The following is a 10,114-nucleotide window of genomic DNA, read 5'->3' as shown; positions in this document are numbered from 1 at the left end:
CCTCCGACTCCATGCCCGCGTTTCCACCATCGCACCTGATTGGTCCAATTCTCACATGGCCCATCCCTCTGCTCGTCACATACTTGTAGAATGCCTTGGGGTTTTCCTTAATCCTGCTCAACAAGTCCTTCTCATGGCCGCTTGTGGCTCTCCTTCGTCCATTCTTAAGCTTTCCAGCGACCTTGTACTTTTCTAGAGCTGTAACAGTACCTAGTTCCTTTTCTTCTTAGCTAGATTTTCTGCATACTTTGTATACCATGGTTCTTTAACTCTATCACCTTTTCCCTGCCTCAATGGAACATATCTATATATTCTATAATGGTTTCATCACCCTTGTGTTCGATCCTTACATAAAGCTGCAAAGACTGTGGATAATTGTTCCGATGATTCTTTATAGACTAAGGAGCCTAGGTTTATTGTGCCGACTGGCACTTTACTAATTGGGACATTGGCGAGAGACCGTTGGCTTTAAAGGGGTTTTTGTGATCATGCCGTGTACAGATAGCATGAAACCCGACACTGTTGCTCACAGGTTGGGATATGAAACTCCTTCTGTTTGTTTTCATTGCTCGCTTTCTCTGTTTATCTCTCCGCACCCCTCTCACCCCTCTTCTTTCAATGCCTCTTTTCTTACAAATCTCACCCCTTCCATCTTTACTTTGCTCTCACTGCACAACAACACATCCCCCACTCACATTTAGACTTTAACTACGGCCCACCCAAATACTTACACCAGCAAACCCCGTCCACCGACTAACCGCGTACAGATTAATAAATACATCTCCCCTTCTGAATCCGCGAGCCGCGGTTTAATAACTCACCGACATCAGCGACCTCGAATTCTCAAATGCACCGACCATCAAACAAATGATCATTCATTTCCCAATCTCAGCCCACGAGTTGTGAGCGAAGGGAGTGGGAACTGGTAAAGTTCAGTTTACTCGGAAACATTTGTATTAATTTTGTTAGCTTTGATTTGTTCCAACTGTTTATTTAAGCACAAGGAAATGGATTTCTTATTCATAGTTCGGTAAACCATTCATCGCCCGGACTTTGAATCCTGCCTGGCAATGTTTAACTACCCTTAATGGTTTGCAACAAGCAGAATTAATTTTGCTGTCATTTCTCTCTTGTTGAACTTGTGATTGAATTCAGCATTCCATTCAAGCCATCAAACTGTTCACCTTGACGGACGTTTCCATGGCAGTGTACAAAGGAAAAGTACAGTACAGGGACAGACCCTTCGGCCCACATTTTGCTGCAGGCCGAATTAGATGCAGAATCAGATGCGCAACTCAACTTGTCCCTTCTACCTACATGACCTACCACCCCCTGAGACTCTGATAAATGCTGATGCTGACTCTTTCCAATGAGCCTTCGTCTTTCCAAGTGAAATGAAACCCAATCCTTCACTGTTCGGTCTAGCATCTTCCCTGCCGCTGATGTAAACTTCGCAAACGCATCGTTGCTCTGTTTATATTCCTCTGTATTATTGAATAACTAAAAATTTGCGGTCAGGAAGGTGCGTTCATGCAATAGAGACTTCCCCCGACACCCCCACCCCCAAATCCACCAAGACATTGAAGAAACAATTTTCAGACCGATTGGGAAGATGTGCAATATAGTTATTGTTGTGGGTGACTTCGAATTCAGTTTGATGGAATCGGAATTTCTTCGTCAAATTGAGGAAGATGGGGGACAATTTGTAGAGGCAGCCAAAGGGCTTCGGAAATTGGTATGTCCATGATCCAACAAGAGGGCCGGCCACAACATAAGAGTGTTGAGCAATAGGTCTGACTGTTCGGTACAAACGCATTTAGAAAAAGTTAATCACCTCTTCATCAGATCGTTCCGATGAGGGTCATGCCAGATCTTACAGAAGAGTATTAAAATGGAGCAGGACTATCTACGACAGAAGGAATAAGGCAGGATTACTTGTGACAGCTGCCTATTGGTAAATCAAGGTTTCATATTTGTTTAAGGAGAATCTGTACGGAGCAAAATCTAGACATGGTAAGAGGAAGGATAACAATGTGCATATTCGGGGACAGTGGATATCGAAGGATGTAAGAGCTAGTAAGAGATTTGAAAGTGGGAGAGGGAGGGAGAGATCCGAAATGATAGGAGAAGGCGGCAGGGGGAGGGATGGAGCCAAGAGCTGGACAGCTGATTGGCAAAAGGGATATGAGAGGATAATAGAAACATAGAAACATAGAAACATAGAAAATAGGTGCAGGAGTAGGCCATTCGGCCTTTCGAGCCTGCACCGCCATTCATTATGATCATGGCTGATCATCCAACTCAGAACCCAGCCTTCCCTCCATACCCCCTGACCCCTGTAGCCACAAGGGCCATATCTAACTTCCTTTTAAACATAGCTAATGAACTGGCCTCAACAGTTTGCTGTGGCAGAGAATTCCACAGATTCACCACTCTCTGTGTGAAGAAGTTTTTCCTAATCTCGGTCCTAAAAGGCTTCCCTTCTATCCTCAAACTGTGACCCCTCGTTCTGGACCTCCCCAACATCGGGAACAATCTTCCCGCATCTAGCCTGTCCAATCCCTTTAGGATCTTATACGTTTCAATCAGATCCCCCCTCAATCTTCTAAATTCCAACGAGTACAAGCCCAGTTCATCCAGTCTTTCTTCATATGAAAGACCTGCCATCCCAGGAATCAATCTGGTGAACCTTCTTTGTACTCCCTCTATGGCAAAGATGTCTTTCCTCAGATTAGGGGACCAAAACTGCACACAATACTCCAGGTGTGGTCTCACCAAGGCCTTGTACAACTGCAGTAGTACCTCCCTGCTCCTGTACTCGAATCCTCTCGCTATAAATGCCAGCATACCGTTCGCCTTTTTCACCGCCTGCTGTACCTGCATGCCCACTTTCAATGACTGGTGTATAATGACACCCAGGTCTCGTTGCACCTCCCCTTTTCCTAATCGGCCACCATTCAGATAATAATCTGTTTTCCTATTTTTGCCACCAAAGTGGATAACTTCACATTTATCCACATTAAATTGCATCTGCCATGAGTTTGCCCACTCACCCAACCTATCCAAGTCACCCTGCATCCTCTTAGCATCCTCCTCACTGCTAACACTGCCACCCAGCTTCGTGTCATCCGCAAATTTGGAGATGCTGCATTTAATTCCCTCATCCAAGTCATTAATATATATTGTAAACAACTGGGGTCCCAGCACTGAGCCTTGCGGTACCCCACTAGTCACCGCCTGCCATTCTGAAAAGGTCCCGTTTATTCCCACTCTTTGCTTCCTGTCTGCTAACCAATTCTCCACCCACACCAATACCTTACCCCCAATACCGTGTGCTTTAAGTTTGCACACTAATCTCCTGTGTGGGACCTTGTCAAAAGCCTTTTGAAAATCCAAATATACCACATCCACTGGTTCTCCCCTATCCACTCTACTAGTTACATCCTCAAAAAATTCTATGAGATTCGTCAGACATGATTTTCCTTTCACAAATCCATGCTGACTTTGTCCAATCATTTCACCGCTTTCCAAATGTGCTGTTATCACATCCTTGATAACTGACTCCAGCAGTTTCCCTACCACCGACGTTAGGCTAACTGGCCTATAATTCCCCGGTTTCTCTCTCCCTCCTTTTTTAAAAAGTGGGGTTACATTAGCCACCCTCCAATCCTCAGGAACTAGTCCAGAATCTAACGAGTTTTGAAAAATTATCACTAATGCATCCACTATTTCTTGGGCTACTTCCTTAAGCACTCTGGGATGCAGACCATCTGGCCCTGGGGATTTATCTGCCTTCAATCCCTTCAATTTACCTAACACCACTTCCCTACTAACATGTATTTCGCTCAGTTCCTCCATCTCACTGGACCCTCTGTCCCTTACTATTTCTGGAAGATTATTTATGTCCTCCTTAGTGAAGACAGAACCAAAGTAATTATTCAATTGGTCTGCCATGTCCTTGCTCCCCATAATCAATTCACCTGTTTCTGTTTGCAGGGAACTTACATTTGTCTTTATCAGTCTTTTCCTTTTTACATATCCATAAAAGCTTTTACAGTCCGTTTTTATGTTCTCTGCCAGTTTTCTCTCATAATCTTTTTTCCCCTTCCTAATTAAGCCCTTTGTCCTCCTCTGCTGAACTCTGAATTTCTCCCAGTCCTCAGGTGAGCCACTTTCTCTGGCTAATTTGTATGCTACTTCTTTGGAATTGATACTATCCCTAAATTTCTCTTGTCAGCCACGGGTGCACTACCTTCCTTGATTTATTCTTTTGCCAATAATGGGACAGGAGGCCCAGGGAGAAGTAACATCATCAGTTCTGACCCGTACAGATTATAAGTGTAATCATCTGGTTTTTGCTCCAAGCCACTCCCTCTCTCTCTCTCTCTCTCTCTCTCTCTCTCTCTCTCTCTCTCTCTCTCTGTCTCTCTCTCCCTCCTTCCCTGTAGAGGGGCGGTGAACTCTCAGCGAGAAAGAGAAGCAATGACTAACACTGCCTGCACCTCACAAGAGGGCGGTGTCCAAAGAGAAAGGAACAGAAACACACACACAAAATGCCGGAGGGTTTAGTGGGGGGCGGAGCCGCCTCAGCAGTAAGGCAGCATCTATGTAAATATGTAGAGGGCCACGATTCGCGATGACACCTTTCTTGAGGACGGGAAAGGACGGAGGCAAGATGCCAGAATTAAACAGAGAGGTGGAGGAGGTGAGGGCGCCCCCTGATGGTGAAAGGCGAAGCCCGGTCGATGGTACATGTCAGGGGATGGAGAGAAAGGGATACACGCAAGGCGCTGGAGAAACTCAGTAGGTCAGATAGCATCTTTGGAAAAGAGTCAACACCGGACGTTTTGGGCGGAGACCCTTCTTCAGGACTGGGAAGGGGGAAAGGTAATCTGACAGCCGAGGAGAGGTTCCCCGCGCCTGCCGCAGTCAGTGCTTAAACTACCTCGCTGCAGCACCTCCAGGAATCTCGCTGGCCGAATAGAGTTTTCCCAGTCTCACCCAAACTCACAAGTGTGGCACAGGAAAGGGCAGGACGCACAAACTTCATGATTCCCCTCCTAAAGGCTGAAAAAGGACCTACTGGGTTCGGGATCTCTGTCCTACATCACGCTGGTGACCTCTGATTTGGAGAACCGTTCTGGCCACTTATCCGCTGGTAAGTTATCAATGCGATTGAAAGAATGCGGAGAATTTCGCATCGACATTGCCGGGATTTCGGGACGTGAATTATCTTGAAAGGCTGAACGGTTAAAACAGGTTGGGACGTGACTCGCTGGAGCACCGGAGGATGAGTGGAATTTAGATTGACACATACAAAATACTCTGGGGATACGCAGGCTGAATGGAAGCCGCCTTTTTCCCCGCCAAAGTCGGGTGCGAGTAGACCTACCGATCATGAGTAGAGTGAGAAAACTTTCGGGGGGGAGGGGGGTCGGGCAAAGTGGATTTTATCACCCCAGAGGGGCAGGGAGGGTGGGGAGCGAGCTGGCAGCGGAGTGACGGATGCGGGGTCGATTTCGGCATTTAAGGGAATTGTGGACTGCCGCCTGGATGGGACGGGTACGGAGGTCTACGGTCCTGGCGCAGGTCAATGGGACGCGGCAGAAGAACAGCTGGACGGCGTGTAGTTTGGCCGAAGGAGCCGGGTCTTTGCTGCCGTCTTCTCGGACGCTGTAAGCAGTCAGATTGTATTCTCTCAACGAACAGCCAATTGTTACTATATAAATCAGGATACAATCACATACCAGCAGCCGACTTTTTCTCACGTAAACTCCACAAGAAACGTCTGTCTTCGTGCGGTATATTTTCCGATTATTTCTTCCTTCCAGCGGATCTGATGGGCCATCAGTGAGCAGGTTTTAGGAGGCGCGATCTGTTGTTCTCTGTGACCCACAGCGGAACGTGCGGGTGAAAACAGCAACCAGTTCGAAGGACAAGTAACGTAAGCATTTTTACTCATGAGTTCTGGCCAGTCCCGATTAACGTTTAATTGTAGCTGCACTAAGCTGGAGGCCTCTCTCTCTCTCTCTCTCTCTCTCTCTCTCTCTCTCTCTCTCTCTCTCTCTCTCTCTCTCTCACTCCCTCTCTCTCTCTCTCTCTGTCCCTGCAGAGTGGCGCTGACTTCTCAGCAAGAAAGTGAAGCAATGACTAACACAGCCTGCAGCCGACAGGCAATCAGGAGGGCATGCCCAAAGAGAATCGAACAGGAGACACACATAATATGCCGGCAGAGCCGGGGTGGGGGTCGTGCGGGTTGGGTGCGGTGTGCTCAACAGGTCAGGCAGCATCTTTGGAAAAGAGTAACCTCACGACGTTTTGAGCGGAGACCCTTCTTCGGGATATTGAAGGACTAAAAGTAATCTGATAGCCGAAAAGAGGTTCCCCGCACTGATCACATATTAGTTGTTTTGTTGTATATCTTAACTGTACGTACTATTTATTGCACATTCCTGTAATTTCTACATTGCACATTCAGACGGAGACGTAACGTTAAGATTAGTAAAGATTTGCGCAGAATATAACGCATCGAGTCAATTCATGCTTTAACTCTCTCGCATCTCTCTGACCCCACTGTACTTTCTCTCATTTGTAGATTTTCGCTGTCGAACCTACCTCTACGTATTCCGACACTGAATCACCCTCTTCTGCTGCCTCTGCAGGATCTGTGGGCTCACCCGGAACTCGCCGGGCTGGTTTGTGTGGTAGAAAGGAGGCAATAGGCTACGTCAACATCAAAGCACCTATTTTCCATAAGCACTCCCTTTCCAGCGGGTAGAAACTCGCTTGTAACTCACAGTTCTCTGCTCGTTTTTTCACTTTTTGATCTTGTACCTGGTGCGGCGATGTTTACTGACTGCGATATCTCATGCGATTTCCCAGCAAAAACGTAACACTTTTCCTTGCATTAGGTGCGATAAGCGTCCACTTTTGGGCCATATCGTATAAGCTTGCGAAACTGTTTGCTTTACACCTTGCCGAGACTTCCCGGAGAAAGTCCGAATGTCTACGTGCCGGATGTGAAAGCCCTTTTACCTGGCAATTCAGTGAAGCCCCCTCTGAACTGTGAAAATTTTCGGAAGAAAATAGAGAGACGGGGCGAGATTAAAAAAAAGAGACAATTAAAATAAGCAGACAAGGAGGCATGTGGACAGATTGATGTTGTGTCAGACGTTGGTGCGGCCCAGTTTTGGAGTATTGTGTACATTCCTTATCATCCACCTGCTGGAATGTCACCAGCGAGCTCGGAAGAGTGCGGAGAAATTTTACAAGGGCACTTCTGGGTCTGGAACACATGCGCTGGGAGGAAGAATCAAACCGGTTAGGTCTTCATTCTTTAGAAAGTAGAAGATTCAGAAGAGATTTGATAGAGGTGTACAAAATTATGACGAGTCTGGGTAGATTCAATGCAAGCAGAACGCGAAGGGGTGCATGCGAGCTCGATTTCAACGTTGAAGGGAAGTTCGGATGGGTGTATGAATGGTAGGTGTATGAAGGGTTTTGGTCTCGGTGAATGTCGATGCGAGTGGACAGGTTAAATGGACTAGGTGGGCCGAAAGTTGTGTTTCCGTGCTGCACTTCTCTGTAACTCCAAAAGTAATGTCGCATACAGCACGAGACACCGGGGCAGGAATCGGTCATTCGTCCATCGAGGCTGTTCGGCCATTCAAACATGCCTGATCTCTACCCTTCTCCTGAATCCCCCCCGCCCCCCGCCCCCCCCCCCCGCGGTAACACCTGACGCCCTGACAACCTAAGAACCGATTAAACGCCACTTTAAGTATATCCCACGACCTGCTTCCACAGTCATCGCTGGCAATAAATGCACAGATTCAACGCTGGCCATCTCTTATCCGTTCTAAGATACGTCCTGCTATTGCGAGGCTGCGCACCCTTGTCCTAGACCCGCCGAATGTAGAATACATCCTCTCCACGTCCTCTTTACCCAGGCCTTTCAATATTTGATAGATTTCAATGAGGAACATTTACCACCACATCCCACCCACCCAACACAAACACATTTCCTAAATTCCTGCCCGGAACCATGAAACGCTTCTTATACCGTGACCCTGAATTTCCCCGGACCATTCCCTGAGACTTGTCCTGAACTTTCCAATTTCAGCACGTCATTTACTCGATAAGAGCCCAAATCTGTTTGAAATATGCCAAGTGCAGTCTGACGAATGCTTCGAAAGTCCTCAGCATTTACATTCTTGTTTCTGTATTCTAGTCCTCTCAAAATGAACATCAACATTGCATTTACCTTCCTGACCACCGTGTCAAGCTGCAATTAAAAAAAAAACATCATTCCCGTGTGAGGACTCCCGTATTATTTTGCACATCTGTTTGCTGAATTTGCCTCCTGTTTTGAAAACGATCTGAGCCGTTTTACCTGCTAACGAAGTGCGTGCCCAAGCTATTCCCTGTACTGTATTACATCTGCCGCTTGTTTGCCCATTCTCCAAATTTGTCCAACTGTTTATTCAGAATCCTTTCATCCTCAAGAGCACCTGCTATTTCTGGTGTCAGTGTGCCGGATGTAAGTTGGCACATGCACATATTCTCTCTCTCTCTCTCTCTCTCTCTCTCTCTCTCTCTCTCTCTCTCTCTCTCTCCTCCCCCCCCCACTTCTCTCTTCCTCTCTTCACTCTCTCTTTCTCCCTGTCTATCTGCTTCTCTCTCTCCCTCTCAAATTTCTCTTTCTCTCTCTCCCTCTCTGTCTGTCTGTCTGTCTGTCTCACTCTCTCCCACACTCTCATTAAATCGCTCATTCGTTTTGTCGCATATCTCTGACAACACCATTGTACATTCCAGCTTTTGCCGACTTTCGTTGTCAACCTAACTGTATGTATACTGCGCCTAATCTCTCTCTCTTCTTCTGCCCCTGTAGAATCTAATGGTTGACCCAGGACTCGCTGCGTTTGTTTTATTTTGCGTGCGAGAGAGGAGGCAACATGCAAAACCTCTTTAAAGTGTCTCTGTCTCCCAACTGCTCTCCCACTCCAGCTCACAGAAACTCGCTTGTAACTCACTCAATTCTCTGCTCATTCTGAAGCCTGGGCTCCGATCCCGACGAAGCGATGATCACGTGCTATTCGAATTAAAACATAACACCTTTTACGTTAGTTGCGATCAACCTCCTCTTCTGAGGCACATCCTACAAGCGCGAAACCGATTGCATTCCCGTTTGCTACACTTCCGGGAGAAACTCCAAATTGATTGGAAAGCCCATTTTCCTGACGACTCGTTGAAGTTACCGCTGCCTTAGGAAATTTTTCAAATTAATCAGAAAGAGGGAGACAGGTAAAAACAGACAATTAAATAGACATAGATTGATTGGTAAAAAAGACAGATAGATACAGTGAGAGAGAAGGAGAGAGAAAGGCATACAAAAAAGCCACAAAATCCTCTTCGGCCAAATACCAAAGTGACTATATTAACTTGTTGTACTTGGCTACGTATATGCTTATCCTTCTGAACATCCCATGATGTCATTAAAGCATTGTTTTTTGTGTACCAAACGAGGCCAATTGTCACTTCTTTTTCCCGTGCCCACTATTCTGCGTTTGAGTCACTCGGCCCATTTAGAGAATAAGAAGAGATAGAAGAGGAGACGGAGAGAGAGAGAGAGAGAGAGAGAGACAGACAGACAGACAGACAGACAGACAGACAGACAGACAGACAGAATTACCGAAGAGAGAGTATAAAGTTGGAGTCAGAGGCATGGAGAGGAAGCGGGAAGAGCGGGAGAGACAGGAGTAGGTAGAAATGTGCAGAGATAAGGGGAAGATTTTGTGCTCATGATTGTGCACCAAGCGTCCTCTTCACGATCCTGACTCCCTGAATATTCATTTTTAGAGAACACTCCTTCTGCATCCCCGGTATCTCCGTTCTTACGTTCTTTTTTTTTTCCATAGAAGCATCCATAACAGTCTTCTTTGCTGAATTGAAGCTGTACTTGCTTTTCTGTGCAGCTGGAGCGGTTTTGCAACGTCAAAATTATTTGAATGATTTCTGTACATATTTCAGATTAATGGCATTCTTCCTGTGTCCAGACCACTAGAATTGCACACGATAACCTGGCCATCAGACCAAAGTATATATGAGCAGAATT

The 10,114-nt window shown here is 46.4% G+C and overlaps 1 protein-coding gene across 3 annotated transcripts in view; it reads right to left on the bottom strand.

Moving 5' to 3' along the window:
• The window catches only part of LOC134340005 (ecto-ADP-ribosyltransferase 5-like), a 49,255-nt gene extending 48,267 nt beyond the window's left edge, over positions 1–988 (bottom strand). The window contains exon 1 of one of the 3 annotated variants that reach the window (XM_063036871.1): positions 822–988. The gene's annotated coding sequence lies outside the window, so the exon portion shown is untranslated. Of the gene's footprint in view, positions 13–731; positions 801–821 lie in introns of those variants that run through there. The other 2 variants (XM_063036874.1, XM_063036870.1) reach the window with 2 other exon arrangements.
• Between the last annotated feature and the right edge of the window lie 9,126 nt (positions 989–10,114).

Source organism: Mobula hypostoma, chromosome 31 (assembly GCF_963921235.1).
Source record: "Mobula hypostoma chromosome 31, sMobHyp1.1, whole genome shotgun sequence".
NCBI classification, from domain to species: Eukaryota; Metazoa; Chordata; class Chondrichthyes; order Myliobatiformes; family Myliobatidae; genus Mobula; species Mobula hypostoma.
Note: the sequence above shows the minus strand (reverse complement) of the source record. Positions and strands in the feature narration are given on the sequence as shown.